At 49.9% G+C, this 20,006-nt stretch overlaps 1 pseudogene; it reads left to right on the top strand.

Moving 5' to 3' along the window:
* The first annotated feature begins 9,061 nt into the window (after positions 1–9,061).
* On the top strand, positions 9,062–19,402 carry LOC102947993 (annotated as a pseudogene).
* The last annotated feature ends 604 nt before the right edge of the window (positions 19,403–20,006 follow it).

Raw genomic sequence — 20,006 nt, 5'->3', positions numbered from 1 at the left:
TCAGCGGCAGCTCAACCAGTCTTGGTTTTTTTGGTTTTTTTTCTTCGTCGCTTAGGGCGTCAAAAAAGCTAGAGCTGGCCCTGGGTGCAGCCCCAGCCCAAAGCCATGGAGCTCCAGCTCCGGCTGTCTCATTTCAGAGAGGCTGACCTCACCCAGGGCGTGCTCTCTGCGTCTAAACCATGATGATTCTGACATAAAGGAGAATGTGATCTTCTGCACCTCTGGTGTTCATGTCATTCCTTGTCACACACACGGGGAGAAAGCACAGAGCTGGGAAAGGCCATGAGGTCCAATCTAGCTCAGGGCCAGATTAAGAAGGTTCAGGGTACTGGGCACAGAATATCCTGAGCATCCCCCACCCCTGAGGCCTCCCCTTCATGTTTTAAATATTTTAGGAAGGACGCAGGGGGGCTCAGTTTCAGATTTTGCCTCAGGGCCCCAGAAACTTTTGTGCTATGCCCCCAGCTTTGGAACAGTCTCTTGGAGGAACTCCTCTGATGTGCCGGACCCCCAGAGACTCTCATGTGTCCTTCAGGGTCATCCACACAGCCTCACTGCCTCCTGACTCTGAACCTCTGGGCTCCAACTCCTGCTTCATGGGTGAGCTCTGCTCAGTGAGTCTAACTAAGACAGACCCCTGGGAGAGACTTGTCCACTCTGCAGGGATTGATGCACCTCACACCGCATAACCAGTGACGCTCTGTCAGGGAGTCGTCAGGCTGATGCTCTGGAACTGCTCCATATGAAGCCAGCCAGGACTCTGGGGGAGCCTCCTCTCTCTGAGCATACTGTCTCCAGGGCAAGAAGCTTACACAGCTTTGACCTTCCTGGGTCTGACCTCAGAGCATTCAGCATCCCTTTCCGCACTGTGCATTTCCCGCAGCGAGTCTGCCTGGGGAAACCAGAGGGCCCTGTACCCCAACTCCGCAGTCAGCAGTGACTCTCAACCAGCGTTGCAAAAAAAAAGGGTTTATTATTCAACAGGAACAAAGCATAGAATGGAGCTTGTTAGTCCAGAAATCAGTGACTTTCAGCCAAGTCCATCTTGGGGGGACTCCGGGCCGGACGCCCTGGACTCCCCGCTCTGAGTCCCAAAATGCAGACTGCCCAGCTTCCAGCAACCCGAACCCGTTGCTCCTCCTCCTGGTCTTTGTCCCATTTCCCATGTCACCTGGTTGCATCCCCCTCCTGGAGCTCAGGTTATGAAGGGCACTGGCCATAGCATACATGCAGGCAGCTGGAGCAGCCTCATCTGTCCAGGAGGGTCTCAGCAAAAGTCACACCCTTATTCCCATCACCTAAGCTTGGGTGCAGCACAGAGGGAACCTGAGGCACACACAGTACTCATGCAAAACAGTAAGACTCACATAGGCTGACATACAACATAACAAGGGAAAATCCCCACTTTGTCACACACACACACACACACACACACACATACACAGCATTTCCAAAACAGCCGGGTTTATTAGTCAGCTGGAACACAGCAGAAGGAGGCCGTAGATTAGCACAGAGACAAGAAGCCATTCTTGTCAGCTCAGAGCCCAGCCACACTGTAGCATAGGTGCCGACTCCGTGGGGAAAATAGTGGGTGCTTGGCACCCACCAGCCACCCGCCAATCAGCTGTTTGGCAGGCCCTACTGATCAGCTCCTCCCCCTCCTCCCGCCCACCAATCAGCTGTTCGGCAGGCCCTACTGATCAGCTCCTCCCCCTCCTCCCGCCCACCAATCAGCTGTTTGGCAGGCCCTACTGATCAGCTCCTCCCCCTCCTCCCGCCTGCCGCCAATCAGCTGTTCGGCAGAGGCAGGAGGTGCTGTGGGGGTGGGAAGAGGCGGAGTCAGGTTAGGGTACACTCCTGGCGGGGAGTTGGGAACAGAACCGGGAAGAGGCAGAGTGAGGGTGGGGCCTCGGGGGAAGGGGTAGAGTGGGGGCGGGGCCTTGGGGCCTAGCGTAGGAGGAGCATTCTCCCCCCGCCCCCCTGCAGGAAAAACTGAAAGTCAGCGCCTGTGCGCTGTAGTGAAGCCCATGTTCGGACTCTATCTGTTTCTGTCTGATTTCCTTAGTCAGTTCCCAGGTGAGAGAGATCCCAGCTTTCTCCAGGAGCCAGCACTTCTCCCTCACCTCCCAGTCCTTTGTTCTCCAGCTGGGCTGTTTGCTCAGCTTCCCTGCTGAGATGTGGGGCATTGGTTGGCTGGTGTCAATATGTAAGAATAAAGCCTTTGTCTGCAGCCATATTGTAAGGCCTAAAGCCTAAGGCCTCCGTCTGCAGCCAGATTAAAAGAGCAGCTGAACAGCAGCCATTAGCTGAGAAGCAGGAAGTTACCTCCTCACATTCCATCTAAATTACATTAAAACTAATGACAGGTTTCAGAGTAGCAGCCGTGTTAGTCTGTATCCGCAAAAAGAAAAGGAGTACTTGTGGCACCTTAGAGGCTAACACATTTATTTGAGCGTAAGCTTTCGTGAGCTACAGCTCACTTCATTGGATGCATTCAGTGGAAAATACCTCTGAATGCATCCGACGAAGTGAGCTGTAGCTCACGAAAGCTTAGGCTCAAATAAATTGGTTAGTCTCTAAGGTGCTACAAGTACTCCTTTTCTTTTTATTAAAACTAATGTAACATCAGGCTGTTAAGAAGGAGATCCTGTCCTAATTGCACCCATTATCACCAGATAAAGAAACAGATATTAAGATGGCTAAAGTAAACTTAGTCTGACAGCATCCTGTCTGGCAAGAAACCACTAATCAATAGTTGTGGTTGTGAAATCCTCATTTCTTTATTGTTTTGTCATTATGGTCCCCATTTCCCTATTGTTTATCTGTATGGTCTCTGTCTGGTTCTTTAATTGTTACTGTCTGTTATATAATTAATTTTGCTAGGTGTAAATTAATTAAGGTGGTGGGGTATGATTGATTAGAGAATATTGTTACACTATGTTAGGATTGGTTAGTAAAATTTATGTATAATGATTGGTTAAGGTACAGCTAAAAAGGACTCAAGTTTCACTATATCAACTGGGGTCCAAAAGGAAATTCTTTGGAACCAACTCCAGGACACAGCCCCAAGATCAGAGTTGCCAGACCTCAACACTCTGCCAATGATTCTGTGCAGAAACTGGAGTCCCTCAGGTGGACCTGATCCTGACTGGCCAGCAAGGAAAAGTTTATCTGTATTATTGGGAGAGGTGAGCACGGTATGTGTAGCATGTGCAGTCTGTTTTGGGGGATTGTTAATAAATAGAGGTTAAGTAGGATATTACTGTATAAGGCTCTTTCACTGGTAAAAGACCCCATAAACCCACAAAAGATTAAGCCCTGAGTCCACAGGGAAAGGGTGTTTTCCCGGAGCCCACGGAGGGGTGAAGTTAGGTGCTTTTTGCCTGGAGCCCTAGGAACTGGGAAAGGGTGAGGGTGCCTAAATTAAGAGGGTTACGTCTTGAGCCCTAGGAAGTGGGTAAAGGTGGATGCCCTTGAATGTGTGAGTAACAGAGAATTTTGTGCCCGTACCAAATTTGGTGGAGAATGCCTGAGCAGCCTAAGGTCTTTTGGACTGAACTGATAGAATCTAACAGAGTAAATAATAGCAAAGTACCTGCGCCTTCTGTCAGAAGGGGTCGCTACCTATCTGACAGAATGACCACCCCAGAGCAACAAGAGAGAAAGGGAAAGAAGAAAAGAGACCAGAAGGGTTGGGGGCTAGTTGAGGAGCCCACCCTCCTTGCTAAATGGTTAGTGGGACAAAACCTGTGGGAAGGGGCAGTTCAGCAAAGAAAGCAGGATCAGGCCCAGACAAGCAAGATAAAGAGATTGGAAAACAGGTTGGGAGCCTTGAGGGCATAGTGGCAGGAGTAACAGGCATGGGGATTTCAGATCCCTGGGACAATACCTGGAATGATGATATCTGGGCTGATGGAGGTGTCATTTTGGGAGATAAGCAAGTGATTTAAGGAAAGAGAGTGAGAAGTTAACTCTGCAGAGGCTGGAGGGAATTAAGCAGTGGAACGTAATAATGTTAAAAAGGAAAAGTGTTATAGAAAGAGAATTCTTGGTTTCTTTGCAGCCATTCTGAAGGAAATATGGGCTCTTTTCCAAAGGAATGTCTGTAAATAAACCAGGCAAAGAGACAATCTGATTTAAATCATTTGACTATGAACAATTTATTCAAATTCGCTAAAAGGCATAAGCGGTTTCCATTGGAACTTAGCTGCCCCCAAATGTATACAGATGTAATCTATGTACAGCTGTGTAAAAATTAAAGCAGTGTAAGGGATGTTAAGCAAAAGAGTATGTATGAATCTCTGTGTGTGTGTGTATAAATATATTGTGTAAATATGTGAAGTGTTTAGGACCTAAACCAGCACTCCTGGCTTGTAAAACTCTGTTTTGTAGGTTTAAGATAAATTGGTTTCTGTTTTGTTTTGTTTTGTTTTTAAATAATATCACTAAAAATCAAGTTGAATCTTTCGTTCAAAGTTGCAAAACTGACAAACACTTTTTGCCAGACACAGGCAACTAGTGTTGTTTGGCTTTGGTATTTAGATTTAACCCTTAAGGTACCTCAATGCTTTATGAAGTTCAATATCTTTTTAAAGACCAAAGTTGTGACTGCAGCAGGGCAGTCAAAACCAGGAGAATGGAAAGAGATTCTGGATTTGTTTTTTGGTAACAAAATAGCAGATAAGAGCTATAGTAAAAGAATAAGAAATTTAAAAAGACAGTGCCCCTCTGGAACAACAGCAGGGGTGAGGTGCACAAAACAAAAAAAGCAACATTAGAAACACTGAGCCTTAAGGTGGCTCGGAGTTATCAGACTGTCACTTTGATAAGGGTACATGAAAACTCTGTGAGCACAAAAGAAAGTTACACCTTATGTAATAATTGATATGGCTAATATAAGGTTATAGAAGTTAAACTATGAAAGGAATGTGCATTTTTCTCAGGACATGTGCAGTGTCTGTTGTAGAAGGGGTAAAAGAAATGCAAACAAAACATGCTACTGAATTAAAATCCTATTAGGGCTCCTAAAAGGAGCCACTGTAGTTTGTGTTTTCTTTTTCAGATTGCAGTGTGTTTTGGAAGCAGGAGTTGAAAGTAAAAAGTAATCAAAACGCTGGTGGAAGTTGATTGTGTCCCTTTTAAGACAGAGTCTCTGAGCTCTGCTGGTGGCTTTGGATCCAAAAGCAAGCCAGAAAGCATCTGTGTTGATGCAAATTACCTAACTGATAGATGAAGGAGAGAACTGCCCATAAATGCCAGCACAAAGGAGCTGCAGATAATGAACATACCTGGTCAGCAAACAAACTACCTGAAACCAAAAGGCTCAAATTATGACCCTCCAGAAGAAGGTGGAAAAAGAAGTCAGCCCTAAGAATAAGAGGGACAGGTTAACCCTAAGTAGAAAAAAATATATGTTTTTGTGTGTATGCCCAGTGCTAAAATCTGAAGACAAATACAAAAGGGGTCTGCTTATATGCATGACACCCCTACCTTTTAATTCACCAAACCCCCAAGGATATAATTTATGGTATAACAAGATACCTTGAATAGATTTGATACTAATGTTACTGTTAATATTAAACATTGGGATAAATTTAAGGTTAATAAGTACCCCTGTAACAATGTATAGTGTGTATGATTTTTGGAAAAATCCTTTAAGGTCATATGGTGATGATGCTTCTCAGCTATTACCTGTGAATAACCTTAAAGTGTAGCACAGCAGAAAAAACATTACAAACCTGGTCTCCTGTATAAGAAGGGAAACTGAGGTACACCACATCCTGAATTTAATGACTGAACAGTGGGATAATTTCCCCTAAACCCTTAAAGGCTAAAACCCACTAAACCTGCCTATAGAACAAAAACACAGGAAAGTATGGGGGTAATTCCTCTGTTTTGCCTGCAATCAGCAAGGGTATTTGTAAAAGGAAGGGATATTTTAAGCAATAATCTGCCACCCCAAAAGGGGTAGAAAGATGTTTTTTGTCTTTCAGAACTTTAGGAAAAGCTGGTGCCAGCTAAAGAGCAACCAGAATACCAACCAGAATACCAGAATACTGTTGTGATGAAGATTGTGTTTTGTGTTTTATGTTTTGTGTTGTTTGTTTTATGGTGTTTGTCTTGTTGCTTGCATTGTTGTGTATTGTGCTACAAAAAGAGATGATACTGCATTAGGCAGAAAAGGATTAATAAGCATTTAAACTGTATTTACAGATACAAATGTTGCAAAAGGGCAGAGGTCAAGGAACGCCAGTCTGTTAACAGGGAAACATCCACAGGTGGCAAAGGCACCTTAAAAGGCAGAATATGCCTGAGGCACAATGGGAATGTTGATGGGAATGGAAGAATAAACATAAAAAATTTTGAAGCACAAAGTGAAATGACCAAGGGGAAAAAAGGGTATGTGAAAACATTGTGAAAAAAGCTAATGTACTCAATGCTTTTTTTGGTTCTGTCTTCACTAACAAGGTCAGCTCCCAGACTACTGCACTGGGCAGCACAGCATGGGGAGGAGGTGACCAGCCCTCTGTGAAGAAAGAAGTGGTTCGGGACTATTTAGAAAAGAGGGACGAGCACAAGTCCATGGGGCCGGATGCGCTGCATCCAAGAGTGCTAAAGGAGTTGGCGGATGTGATTGCAGAGCCATTGGCCATTATCTTTCAAAACTGTGTCCAGTTTTGGGTCCTACACTACAAGAAGGATGTGGCCCCACTACAAGAAGGATGTGGAAAAATTGGAAAGAGTCCAGCGGAGGGCAACAAAAATGATTAGGGGACTGGAACACATGAGTTATGAGGAGAGGCTGAGGGAACTGGGATTGTTTAGTCTGCGGAAGAGAAGAATGAAGGGGGATTTGATAGCTGCTTTCAACTACCTGAAAGGGGGTTCCAAAGAGGATGGATCTAGACTGTTCTCAGTGGTAGCTGATGACAGAACAAGGAGTCATGGTCTCAAGTTGCAGTAGGGGAGCTTTAGGTTGGATATTAGGAAAAACTTTTTCACTAGGAGGATGGTGAAACACTGGAATGCGTTATCTAGGGAGGTGGTGGAATCTCCTTCCTTAGATATTTTTAGTCAGGCTTGACAAAGCCCTGGCTGGGATGATTTAGTTGGGGATCGGTCCTGCTTTGAGCAGTGGTTTGGACTAGATGACCTCCTGAGGTCTCTTCCAACCCTGATATTTTATGATTCTATGATTCTATTGGTTGCTTGGGGAGAAAAAATCAGTAATAATTGGCAAGACTTCATAGAATATCAGGGTTGGAAGGGACCTCAGGCGGTTACCTAGTCCAACCCCCTGCTCAAAGGAAGACCAATCCCCAATTTGGCACAGATCCCTAAATGGCCCCCTTAAAGATTGAACTCACAACCCTGGGGTTAGCAGCCTAATGCTCAAACCACTGAGCTATCCCTCCTCCCAGTCTTAATCAACTTCCAGCATGCAAGCCCAGCTGAATTCACTTGGCTGTTGTATAAAATTGTATGTAAGGAGAGAAGGCCATTGCAACACTTTCCCTGATTACTATAAGGAGCAATACAGTAAATGCCCAGTGAAGGTATAGATGCCCTAATACTATCTCAATGTGAACTACTGAAGGTTATTGGATTTCCCTGGCAGCCAGGAAGGGTGAGTAGCCTAAAGAAAAGGCTCCCAAGACGTGTATTGAACTGCTTTGGGTAAAACTGGATTAGGAGTTGGAGTACTGGATGCTATCAACATAGAGGTAATGGCAAACAAACTAAGTTACATTACAGCTGAAATACAAGAATTGGGAAAGCCCATCAGTGCATCCTTATCAAAATTAGGAATGGAGCAACAATTATTTTCTAAAATACAGCCAGTATGGCAACAGCAAGGTGAAAAGAATTTGTTATTGTTAGCAGGGACTATGGAATCAATACAAGAAAATGTGTCCCTAGCATTAGCCTGTACATAGGCCCAGGAAATAAGTGAGCAATTGGTCATTCAAATAATCTGGGAAGGCATGCAAGGAAATTTAACTTTGGAAATAAAAAAGTTGTGGGAAAATGTTACAGAAGGGGAGAAACAATTAATGGCGTGGTGGAAATTGGTAAATGTTACCCTAAATAAAGATCAAATGGTTCTACAAGCATATGTAGTAACTGTACACCCCAGTCTAACTATTCATATATATCCAGTGGTACTGTGGGAATCCAGCTAACAAAAAATTTGGTTATGTATTCCACTGATCATCATTCCTGGGCATGTAAAGGAAACGAACAATGGAAAGTCATTGACATGTTTCAGTGTGTGGCCCATGAAAATTTGGGATATGTTTGTGAAGATCAAAACATTTACAAGAAAGAGATAAATGTTTCTATCTTAAAGACAAAGGAATCCAAGGATGTATGTTTAATATATTCACTGAACAAAAGTCAGCTGTTGTATATGCAGGAAGGGGATGTGTTTGTGTTAGAAGTCATTGTCCGATGATAGTAGTAGACGATAAGGAATTGTATTTTATGACTTATTTAGTTTATAGATGTTTTTGCAGCATTACAAGATTAAAAGTTGTGATTTTGAATACTATGTACCTGTATGGACTGTAAACTACTTGAAGTTTAAACCACAACTGTATCACAATATAATGCCTGTAAACTTAGGCATGAATATGACTGTGATAAGAAAATTGTTAATCCATCCTATGTTACATTCGTATTCACAAGATATTGCAAAGACAGGAGAACAAATACGTATTGAAGTATAACATACGTATTGAAGTACAACACGATAATACAAAAATCACTCATGTACTGAAAAGTATTGCAGATGCAGAACATCAATCCTGGTGGAAAACACTACTAGGATGGGCAACTTCTTCAACTGGCATACTAAATATAATGGTTCGCCCGATTGTGGTGATCATTGGTATCCAATTGGCTTTATTAGTGAGCATAATAACTTTGGCTTGCTGGATGAAGAAAACTGTTAGAAGACTACAGGAAGCTGGCATGCAAAGTCAAATAAGGCCCCTGTTAATTATACCCAGGAGGCAAGCCCAAGCTCAGCAGGTCTGAGTATTGGACTCCTGGAATAGTAATGACGGCTTTGGTAAAAGCATCATTAAGGAGGGGACTGTAAGGATAAGGCCTTTCTCTGCAGCCATATTGTAAGGCCTAAGGCCTCTGTCTGCAGCCAGATTAAAAGAGCAGCCAAGCAGCAGCCATTAGCTGAGAAGCAGGAAGTTACCTCTTCACATTCCATCTAAATGTAAGCGGAGTCAGAATGAGCTCTACCCTGACATCTGGTGGTGAGTTGTGGTGGGTTGTAGAAAAGAACTTCATGGGCTGATCTCATTTGCATAGGCACACCCACCCCGCCAAGATGGTCACTTTGGCTGCTGTAGGCGCCCCAGTTTCTTTGTTATTGGGGCAGGAAGAATAAACTGTTATTATCCTGATTATGTGAATCAAGGACAGTGGAACTGTACTTGGCCTTTTGTTATGATGGAGGGACTCACCATCAACTAAGCACCACTCACTAGGCAAGGGTCATGGGTTCCAAAACCAAGTGAGAGGCAGGCAGGATGGGCCCTCTGGTGAGGGTCTTATGTGCTAATTGCACTTTCTTTCTTCCCTGTAGAATATCAGAGCTAATTTTGATTCTACTAGAAGTCTAGTTACAGGCTGTTTAGCTGAATTCACTTTGGGCCCATGGTGTACTAGTACTGAGGCTCCCCTACTACAAGCTGAAATCACTTAGTGTTGTGTTAAGGGGGGGCCCTGAATATATATTGTAGAGAGGCTGGCAGAGTGGAGCAGCTTATGGGATGGCTGGTGGAGCGGAGCAGCTTGTGGGATGACTGGAGTGGCTCATGGGACAGCTGGTGGAGCAGAGTGGCTGGCAGAGCAGAGCAATTTGTGGGATGGCTGGTGGAGAGGAGCAGAGCGGAGCCCCACTGAGATGTGGGGCAATCAGCTTTGGACCACGTAAGGTGCCCTTTAACCACCATGCCCCCCATTTCCACCTAGGTTGGGAGGTAAAACTCTGCAGATAAACTTTCAAACTCTGGGGCTGCACTGACCAGGGACAGAGATTTTTGGGTTGTTGGACTTTTGGGACTTTGGGTGATTTTTGGGTTGCTAGACTCAAGAACCAAAAGGAAAGGACACAGCCCAATTTGCTTGGGGTGGGTTTTTGCTCATGGGTTGTATTATGAATCCTGTTGGTGGTGTTTCCCCAACATAATGCCACCTTGTCTCTCTCTCTTATTAAAAGGCTTTTGCTACACTCAGACTCTGTGCTTGCAAGAGGGGAAGTATTGCTTCTTAGAGGGCCCAGCAGTGGTGGTATATATTTGTCCCAGGTCACTGGGAGGGGGCTCAAGCCGGTTTTGCATTGTGTTATTGGAATGGAACCCCTAGATACTGAACCCAGCTCTTGTTGCTGCCAACTCTGATGGGCAGAATGGTTACATAAATTACATTAAAACAATGTAATATCAGAATGTTAAGAAGGAGATCCTGTCCTAATGGCACCCACTATCACCAGATAAAGAAACAGATCTTAAGATGGATAAAGAGTCGCCAGACCTCAACACTCTGCCAATGACACCGTGCAGAAACTGGAGTCCCCCAGATGGACCTGATCGTGACTAGCCATCAAGAAAAGTTCATTTCCTCTTATTGGGAATGGTGAACACTGTATGTGTAACCGTTCTGCCTGTCAGAGTTGGCAGCAACAAGGGCCGGGTTCAGACCCAAAAGTCTCTGTCCCTGGTCAGGGCAGCCCCAGAGTTCAAAAGTTTATCTGCAGAGTTTTACCTCCCAACCTGGGTGGAGATAGGGAGGGGGGGGCTAAGAGGCACCTTACGTGGTCCAAAGCTGATGATCCCACCTCTCCATGGGGCTCCGCTCTGCCAGCCGCCCCATGAGCTGCTCTAGGCATCCAACAAACTGCTCTGCTCCACCAGCTGCTCTACTCGCTGTCCCACAAACTGCTCTGCTCCACCAGCTGCTCTGCTCGCTGTCCCGCAAATTGCTCCACCATATATCTTCAGGCTCCCCCACTACTTAACACAACACTCAGTGATTTCTGCTCTTAGTAAGTGTCACGGAGTGTGGGGGAGTCCAGGCCCTGCACCCCTCTTCCTGGGATTCAGAGACTCTCAGCCAGCCAGTAAAACAGAAGGTTTATTGGACAACAGGAACACAGTCCAAAACAGAGGTTGTGGGTACAACCAGGACCCCTCAGTCAAGTCCTTCTGGGGGAGCAGGGAGCTTAGACCCCAGCCCTGGGGTTCCCTGCGTTCCTCCACCCAGCACCAAACTGAAACTAAACCCCCCCAGCAGGCTCCCTTCTGCAGCCTGTCTTCACATTCCTGGGCAGAGGTGTCACCTCCCCCTCCCCCTCCCCCTCCTGGCTCAGGTTACAGGCTCTCAGGTCTCCCATCCCCAGGGCACATTCCCAGGTCAACACTCCCCCCTCCCTGCTGCATCACATTATCACAGTAAGTTTAGCTCTTTTGTGATTTCAGCTTGTAGTAGGGGAGCCTCAGTGCTGGTGCACCATTAGCCCAAAGTGAATTCAGCTCAGCAGCCTGTAACTAGACTCCTAATAGAATCAAAATTAGCTCTAAGAAAAGGAGTACTTGTGGCAGCTTAGAGACTAACCAATTTATTTGAGCATAAGCTTTTGTGAGCTACAGCTCACTTCATCGGATGAAGTGAGCTGTAGCTCACGAAAGCTTATGCTCAAATAAATTGGTTAGTCTCTAAGCTGCCACAAGTACTCCTTTTCTTTTTGCAAATACAGACTAACATGGCTGTTACTCTGAAACCAAAAATTAGCTCTGATATTCCAGTGGAGAGAGGAGGAAGTACAATTAGCATATAAAGCCCTCATCGGGGGGCTATGCCACCAAGTATTAATACCTGTCCCCAGCCTCTCTCAATTCACAGAATTTTGGAACCCATGTCCCTTGCCTAGCGAGTTGATGGCGAGTCCCTCCATCATAACAAAAGGCCAAGTACAGTTGCACTGTCCTTGATTCCCATAATCAGGGTAATAACAATTTATTCTTCCTGCCCCAATAACAGAGACACTGGGGATTCCACAGCAGCCAAAGTGACCATTTGGGCAGCTATGGCCTCATTCTAGGCGGGGTGGGTGTGCCTATGCAAATGAGATCAGCCCCTGAAGTTCTTTTCCACAACTTGCCACACCTCACCACCAGATGTCAGGGTGGAGCTCATCCTGACTCTGCTTACATATGTGTAGTGTGTGCAGTCTGTTTTTGGTAATTGTTAATAGATACAGGATAAGGATATTACTCTGTAAGGCTCTTTCACTGGTAAAGGTCCTGCAAACCTGCAGGGTTACACCTGAGCCCTAGGAACTGTGAGAGGCTGTCCCATCGACAGCACTGTCTACATGGGGAGTTACGGTCAATAGAACAATGTCGCTATGGGGTTGGATTTTTCTCACCTCTGAGCAACAGTTATACCAATGTAAATATGTAGTGTAGACCAAGCCTTAGCCTGTCATGAGAGCAAACTTAGCCTTCCCCTCCCAACTGGGTAGCCATGCAAATATAGGGGAAACTGAGGCAGACAGTGGATTCATAAAAATATTACAGAAAATTCCCACTTTGTCCCAGGCCCTGCTGTCCTGCACTCACCTCCCAGCAGTGGCTCCTGTCACATGGGGCTGGGCTTGGTTTTGCTCCCTCCAAGCATTGCAACCTGGTGCACAGAGCCACAGTGTCACAGCACCAATCACTGAGTTCCACAGGTTTGGGGGCCTGTGGTCCAGGCCTCTCCAGGAATATGGCCCTGATGATTAGGGCTGATCAAAAATAGTGAATCAATGGAACTCCCATGATGCACCATGGTGTTTCAGAAAGAGGGGAGACTGTGGTGCATCATGGGATATGTAGACCCCAGTCAACTATGGGGTTTGAAACACCAGAATTACAACTTGTGTGAGACACCTGGCTTCCCTCATTGGGGGCAGGTCCTGTGGGGGCAAGGCGGCGTGTCAGTGCAGGGTAGCAGAATCCCAAATGCCACAGACCCCGCGCCGGCGTCCCCCCCCCCATCCCGAGGGGCACGCCGTGGACCCCGCGCCGGCGCTCCCCTGCCCCCGCACACGTTCTCTGCTAATTCCCCAGTGCCCAAAAGGTGTGACTAAGGCCTGCCAGTGGGACAGTAGCTCTCCATCGCCCCCTAGAGGCTCGGTGGACCGATTGAAACCTGTCACAGTCTCCCAGCCTCGTTCCAGTACAGAACAGAAATATTTACTGAACACTTCCCCCTTTCCTGCCATCATGGCTGACAGTGTTGCCGCTGCTCTCCCGTAATGGATCTGTATGAACACTGGGATTTTGTTTGTTCTTGACAGATTTAAAGAATGCCTTGACTGCCCATCATCAGAGGCGTAGCTGTGTTAGTCTGGATCTGTAAAAGCAGCAAAGGGTCCTGGGAAACCTTACAGACTAACAGATGTATTGGAGCCGACAAAGTGGGTATTCACCCATGAAAGCTCATGCTCCAATACGTCTGTTAGTCTATAAGGTGCCACAGGACTCTTTGCTGCTTTTGATTGTCCATAACACACTGGCCACAGACTCTTGACATCTGTCCCTCTGATTCTTCCCTCTGGTTTATTCTGGAGGTGAAGAAGATGCAGAAGCTGCAGCTTTAGCTCCTCCTCCTCACTGGCCTCTCAGGAGCTGTGGCCCAGACAGGAAGGGGCAGAGATAGCTGTGCCGGGGGAGAAGGGCAAGCACTGGCTATGATGCCCTCTGTACAGGGAAAACAGGGTTTGTGCTTCTGCAGGCAGAGAGCAGCCGAGTCCCTGGCACTCTGGAGGGTGCATGGGTCACATTTTCCAGTCTCCCTCCCTACAGCCCCCAGCCGAAGATGGGACTCCCGATAATGCCCCCATCCAGGGTAGGGCTTCTGTTGGACTCGGGGGTCTGTCGGAGCTAAGTCCCCTGGTGCTCAGCATTTAGCCCCATTGGATCTTGGCACCCACCTCGAGACAGTGGGGCCTGATGTCAATTGAAGCGCTGGGGCTCAGTGCCTCTGAGGGCCAGGCCCCAAGACACCCAGAAACAGCAATGCGGAACCAGCGCGGGGTAGAGGAGGCTTTGGGAAGACATGCGTTGCTGCACACATCTGATGGCACTGCTTTGGTGCCACAGGTGTGGCTAGAGACATTTACTGAAGTGCCATAAGAATGTAATCACCAATCAGCTGCGCCCTGCCCTACCTGCCTGAAGGGGGCATGCTGTGACAGCACAGGGGGGTCCATTGGGGCAAGCTGCCACAGCGTAGGAGGATTTGGGGGGCATTGCAACAGCATGGGGAATCTATGGGGGGTGCTGTGACAGTGCAGGAGGATTGGGGGCTCCATTCTGGCCAGCAAAAGGGGATTGTGGTGGGCACACTGCAGCCAGCATGTGGGCATTAGCAGATGACACAGGGGCTCGGTGAGCAGCACAAGGGGTTGGCAGAGACACTGCGGGAAGACAGGGGACTTGCAGGGTCGTTCCCCGGTGCAGTCGCTGCGTACCCCGGCCCCTGCAGAGGAACAGGCTTGGCTCCATGTTCTTCCTTCTCCACATTACCAGACAAGCCTGCAGTGAGGATTCAGCCGCGGCCCCCCTACCCCAGCCCGGGCAGAGAGCTGCAGTGTGACGTCCCAAGAGATCCTGGGTAAGGAGCTCCCCTCCCCTTGGCTGCTCTCGCTCTAGTGATCCCCTTCCCAGCGCACCCACTCCCACCCTGCGCCCAAGAGCTCACCCCTCCCCACATTGCGTCCACCCCACCCTGCACCCAAAGCGCTCGCCCTGCCCCACCCACAGTGCCCCCCCCACCCTGCACCCATAGCACTTGCCCCTCCCCTTCCCATCACACCCACCCCCATCCTGGGCCCCTAGTGCTCACCCCTCCACCTCCCATCACACCCACCCCTACCCTGGGCCCACAGCACTTGCCCCTCCCCCTCCCATCACACCCTTCCCCACCCTGGGCCCATAGCTCTCGCCCCTCTGCCTCCCATGACCCCCACCCTGCACTTGTAGCACTCCCCTCACCCCTCCCACCACGCCCACCCTGCACCCATCGGTAGAGCCCAGGACACAACGCAGGTCACGCCGAACGTCCCCCCCTGCAGCTTTTGCTGAGCCCTGCACTGTGCATGGAGCAGTGGGATCAGATCTGCCAGAGCACAAACCTTCCACCCCACACCTACAGAGAGTCCTGCCCTAGTGGGACGCTGGGTCCAGAGCATAGACCAGCCAGTGCGGGACCAGCCGGGCACCTCCCTGTGGCCTCTCGCCTGCTCTCTGAGTTCTTGTCCTGAGCACGGTTGCCACATTGGGAAATCGCACTGCCTTTCGGGACAAACCCCATATATCCTGCTCCCTAAGAGATCCAGGCCTGGCTCTGCCCTGCCCCGCCTCATGCCCACGTCGTTGCAGAGGCCAGAGGGGGTGGTACACCCTGCCAGATCTCACTGGTAGCATTATACGCGGCCTCTGCACTCACCCCGTCCTGGTGTGAGCGACGAGACAAAGTGCCTGGCACCAGAGGACCAGGCCTCTTGGCCCTGGCGTCCTTCACGTGCTGTCGTGGAATGGCTGCAGCATTGCTGTGTGCTGATATCACCTGCCGGGGCCTGCCCCAGAGGCACTGCAGTGGAGGTGCAGTCAGACCTGTCCCAGTGTGTGCCCCTTGGGAAAGCGCTCCTTATCTCAGACTAACCCCCCTCCTCTTAGCCCCCTGGAGTTCCTGTGGACAAAAGAAGGTAGCGATGTCCCCCTGCAGATAAACCCTGACCACATCCTCATCCTCACCCTCCCCCCGTCGGCAAGAATGAAACCAGCACCTACATCTGCACGGCCACCTGTGGCTGGGGCAGCTCCGTGGCCAACTACAGCCTGGAGATGATCAGTAGGTCCCTGCAGCCCTCGGCCCAGTGAGGGCACATGGCAGCAGCCAGGGCACTGAGCTCCCTCCTGCCCCCCCAGGAGGGGGCTTTCGCCAGCACCAGCATCCACTTTTGCGCCCTATCTCCTGGTGAGCAAAGTGCCAATGTGGCCATGTGCTGATGGAGCCTTTCAATTAAAAGGGCCTTATTTGACTGCTGCTTCCCCAGGAACATGCTGTCTGGGACTTGGGGAAGGTGGCCGTGGGGTCCATCTGTCCCCAGCCCCAGTGACAGCAGGGGGCTGTTCACTTCTCCACTTCCCCGTGACCAGCAAGGGGTGCAGTGTGTACCCACCACTCCCCTCTCCTGGAGGGAGCAGATCCAGTGCCCGAGCCCATCCTGCCCTTTTGGTGAGTGGGATCTGCAGCTGGTGTCAGGAGAGGGGACAGGGTCAGGCTCTTGGTGCAGATGGAGGGGCCTCGGGGTGGTGTACAGGGGAATCTAGCATGGACAGTGGTGATCTCTCTGTTCAAATCGATAGGGCTTCCCCAAGGGTTAATGCTTCCCCCCACCCCGCATCTTTCTAGGGGAGTTGAATGCCTACCCCTATGTGGCACTTTGCCTGCATTCCCAATGAGTTACCCCACTTCTCAAAGCTCACAGTGCGGGGGTCCAGGCTACAGTGTGTTGGGGGGTCCCTGGGGTGCAGCATGTTTGAGGGGGAGTGTCCTGGGAGTGGAGTATGCTGGGGGGGGGGGTTTCTGGGGGCAGAGCATGTTTGGGGATGGGGGCCAGGGTCAGAGTATGTTTGGGGGGGCTGGGAGCAGAGTATGTTTGGGGGGATCCCAGGGACGGAGTGTGCTAAGGGGGATGCCTGGGGTGGAGCGTGTTTGTGGGGAGGGACGGTGCAGCGTATTTAGAGGGACCTCGGGGTGGAGCATATTGGAGGGAGGGGGACCAGGGGCAGAATGTGTTGTGGGTGGGGGCTTGGAGCAGAGTATGCAGGTAGGAATAGCTCAGTGGTTTGAGCATTGGCCTGCTAAACCCAGGATTGTGAGTTCAATCCTTGAGGGGGCCATTTAGGGATCTGGGGCAAAAATTGGGGATTGGTCCTGCTTTGAGCAGGGGGTTGGACTAGATGATCTCCTGAGGTCCCTTCCAACCCTGATATTCTATGATTATATGTTTGGGGGTTTGGCGGAGCATGTTAGGGGGGACAGGGTGGAGAGTGGTGGGGGGTGCTTGCAGAAGGCAAGGGAGATGCAGGCACCCCGATTATGCCTGGGGAGGAGGTGGGCGCCAGGGCCAGTGCAGAGCACCTGGGATGGGAAAGCCCTCAGCCCACTCCCACTCTTCTTGCTCGGGCCAGTGGCTAGGTATGGAATAGAGGATGGCCTCAGTGAAACTAACAGCCCCTGACCCAAAGTGTCCCATCTGGGTACACGTTCTGAATGTACCTGTGGCCAGGCAGCCTTGCAGCTGTGACCTTCCCACAGCCACCACTCACTATGCCCACCTCCAGAGTGTCCGCACGCTGCCTGGGGGCCACATGCAGCCCCAGCACCCGCCGTGCCCACCTCCGGAGTGTCCGCACGCTGCCTGGGGGCGACATGCAGCCCCAGCACCCGCCATGCCCACCTCCGGAGTGTCCGCACGCTGCCTGGGGGTGAGATATGGGTAGGGTGACCAGATAGCAACTGTGAAAAAACGTGACTGCGGTGGGGGGTAATAGGTGCCTATATAAGAAAAAGTCCCCAAAAAAATGGACTGTCCCTATAACAAAGGGACATCTGGTCACCCTAGATATGGGGCTAGCCGTAGGAGCCAGTTTGCCCTGTTGCATCTGGCACCCATGGGCACTCGCTCAAAGGTGCGGAGGAAAGTGTCGGGGTCATCATCGGGGCCCATTTTACAAAGGCCCAACCCCATAGTGCAGGTGCCATCTCCCCGCAAGGAACTCACCAGTTTCTGCAGGAGTTGTTGCTGCACCCCCGCTTGCTCCTTAATAAAGTCCTGTTCAGTCCTCTGCTGCTCGGCCTGCCAGGCAAGTAGAGCCTGTCTCTCCATCTGGTGGGATTGCTGGAAGGCCTGCAGCGTCTTCTGCATCTCCTCCAGCTGCTGAGCCAGCCACTGCAGGGTTCCCCTCCATCTCCGGGTCACCAAACTGTAGCTCTGGCACAAAAGGATCTCTAACAAGCCCCCATGTGTCACAGGGTGCACGGCCAGCCCCTCTTCTTCCGGGCCCAGTTGCCCTCCCAGATAAGTCCAGGGAGACTTCAGCTCTGTGCAATACCCATGTCCTTTTTTCTTTAAGCATTTTCCCACCACCAGTGGCCAACTGTATACAATCCTTACAGGTGTCTCACCTACCACAGGCTGGGTCAGTAACCAGCTAGAGAGCTTCCACCACTCTCTCTGACTGACCTCTTCCTTCTGGCTCCTTCCCAGCCTTTGTAGCTCCTGCCTAATAGGCTGGCAGGTGTTGCCAATCGCCAGGCAGACATAAGGCTTTTCAACCAACCCCAATATATCCCCCTTAATTGGGGCTGGCATGGCAGGGGCTGATGAGGTGTGTTTGCAGCAGCACCATGCCACAGCTGGGATAGTAGAGTGTGGGAGGGGGTGAGGGAATTAGCAGAACTGGGTACGGCCCAGGCCTGGGATAGCATGGTGTGGGGGAGTAAGGGGCACTGACAGAGTTTGGTCGGGCACGGGGCTGAAATATCAGCTTGGGGGAGAATGGGGGTGGGCATTGGTAGAGCTGAGTCGGCCCCAGGGCTGGGATAGTGGGGGGGGGGGGGGGGATTTAGGGGCCTCAGGGGTTAACTAGGAAGAGTGGTTCCAATCGGGTCCCTTACCCTGACGGAGAAACACCCCTTCCCCCATCTCCCTTCTCCTCACAGACCTCTTCCGTAAGGTGTTTGTTTTCCCAAGAGCATCCAACGACTCCTATGTAATCCTGAAGCTGAAGCCAGAGCAGCCACTCCAGAGTTTTACCATGTGTCTGAGATCCTACACTGACCTGCCCCGGCCGTATGCCCTCTTCTCCTATGCCACCAAGGCCCATGACAATGAAATCCTGCTCTCCAAATCCAGCTCCGGGAAGTACAGTCTATATGTGGGCGGGGGACGGCGGAATTTGTGAGCTTCAGAGACCCGTATAAACTGGGAGCATGTCTGTGCCGGCTGGGACTCCGCCACGGGCATAGCCAAGTTCTGGGTGAACAGGAGCCCTTACCCAGGAAGGGTCTGCAGAAAGGCTACTCCGTCAGTGCCGAGGCTGTAATCATCCTGGGGCCGGAGCAGGACTCCTTCGAGGGCGGGTTTGAACTCCCAGAGTCATTTGTAGGGGAAATCACAGATGTGTACATGTGGGACCATGTCCTCTATAACATGGAGTCTACAATGTGGGGTGGGTCCTTTTCCCGCTACATCTTTGGCTGGAATAATTTGCACTATGAATTAGTCAGTGACGTGTTCCCGAAACCCAGGCTGCAATTCTGATCCTGTGAACACGGGCCACATTCAGCAGCGGTGCAGCCCCAGCCCAAAGCCATGGAGCTCCAACTCCTGCTGTCTGCTTTCAGAGAGTGACGTGCCCCAGGCTGTGCTGTCTGCAGCCATAAAACAGACATGCCAAACCCATGAAAAAAACGCAGAAATTGGGCTTGTTTTTGGCTTAATTGGCTAGTGAGTTGCGTTTTGGCTTAGTTTTGGCTTGTAGCTCGTTTCTTGTTGTAGCTTGTTGCTTCTTTTTTTTGATTGACTCCCGGCAAGCAGGGGCAAGAGAGGGAGAGTCAGGGGTGCACAGTGGGCCCACCACAGTCCCAGACTGCACATTGGGGGGATCTAGTCACATAGAGTGTTGGGGTTCTTAGGGATTGGTTTGTTTTGGCCTTGTTTTGAAATGGGATTAGCTTGATTTTTGGCTTATTGTGAAAGTTGGGGTGCTTATTTACTGTGTGAAAGTTGGCAACTGTGCCATAAACCCTGGCAAGTCTAGCACAAAGGAGAATATGATCTCCAGCCCTGAGGGTTTATGCCATTCCCTGTCGCACACACTGAGCCAAAGCACAGAGCTGAGAGAGGCTGGAAGATGCTGTCTAGG

This window comes from Chelonia mydas, chromosome 24, assembly GCF_015237465.2.
Source record: "Chelonia mydas isolate rCheMyd1 chromosome 24, rCheMyd1.pri.v2, whole genome shotgun sequence".
NCBI lineage: Eukaryota > Metazoa > Chordata > Testudines > Cheloniidae > Chelonia > Chelonia mydas.
The sequence above is the reverse complement of the archived record's forward strand: the minus strand, read 5'-3'. Positions and strand labels throughout refer to the sequence as shown.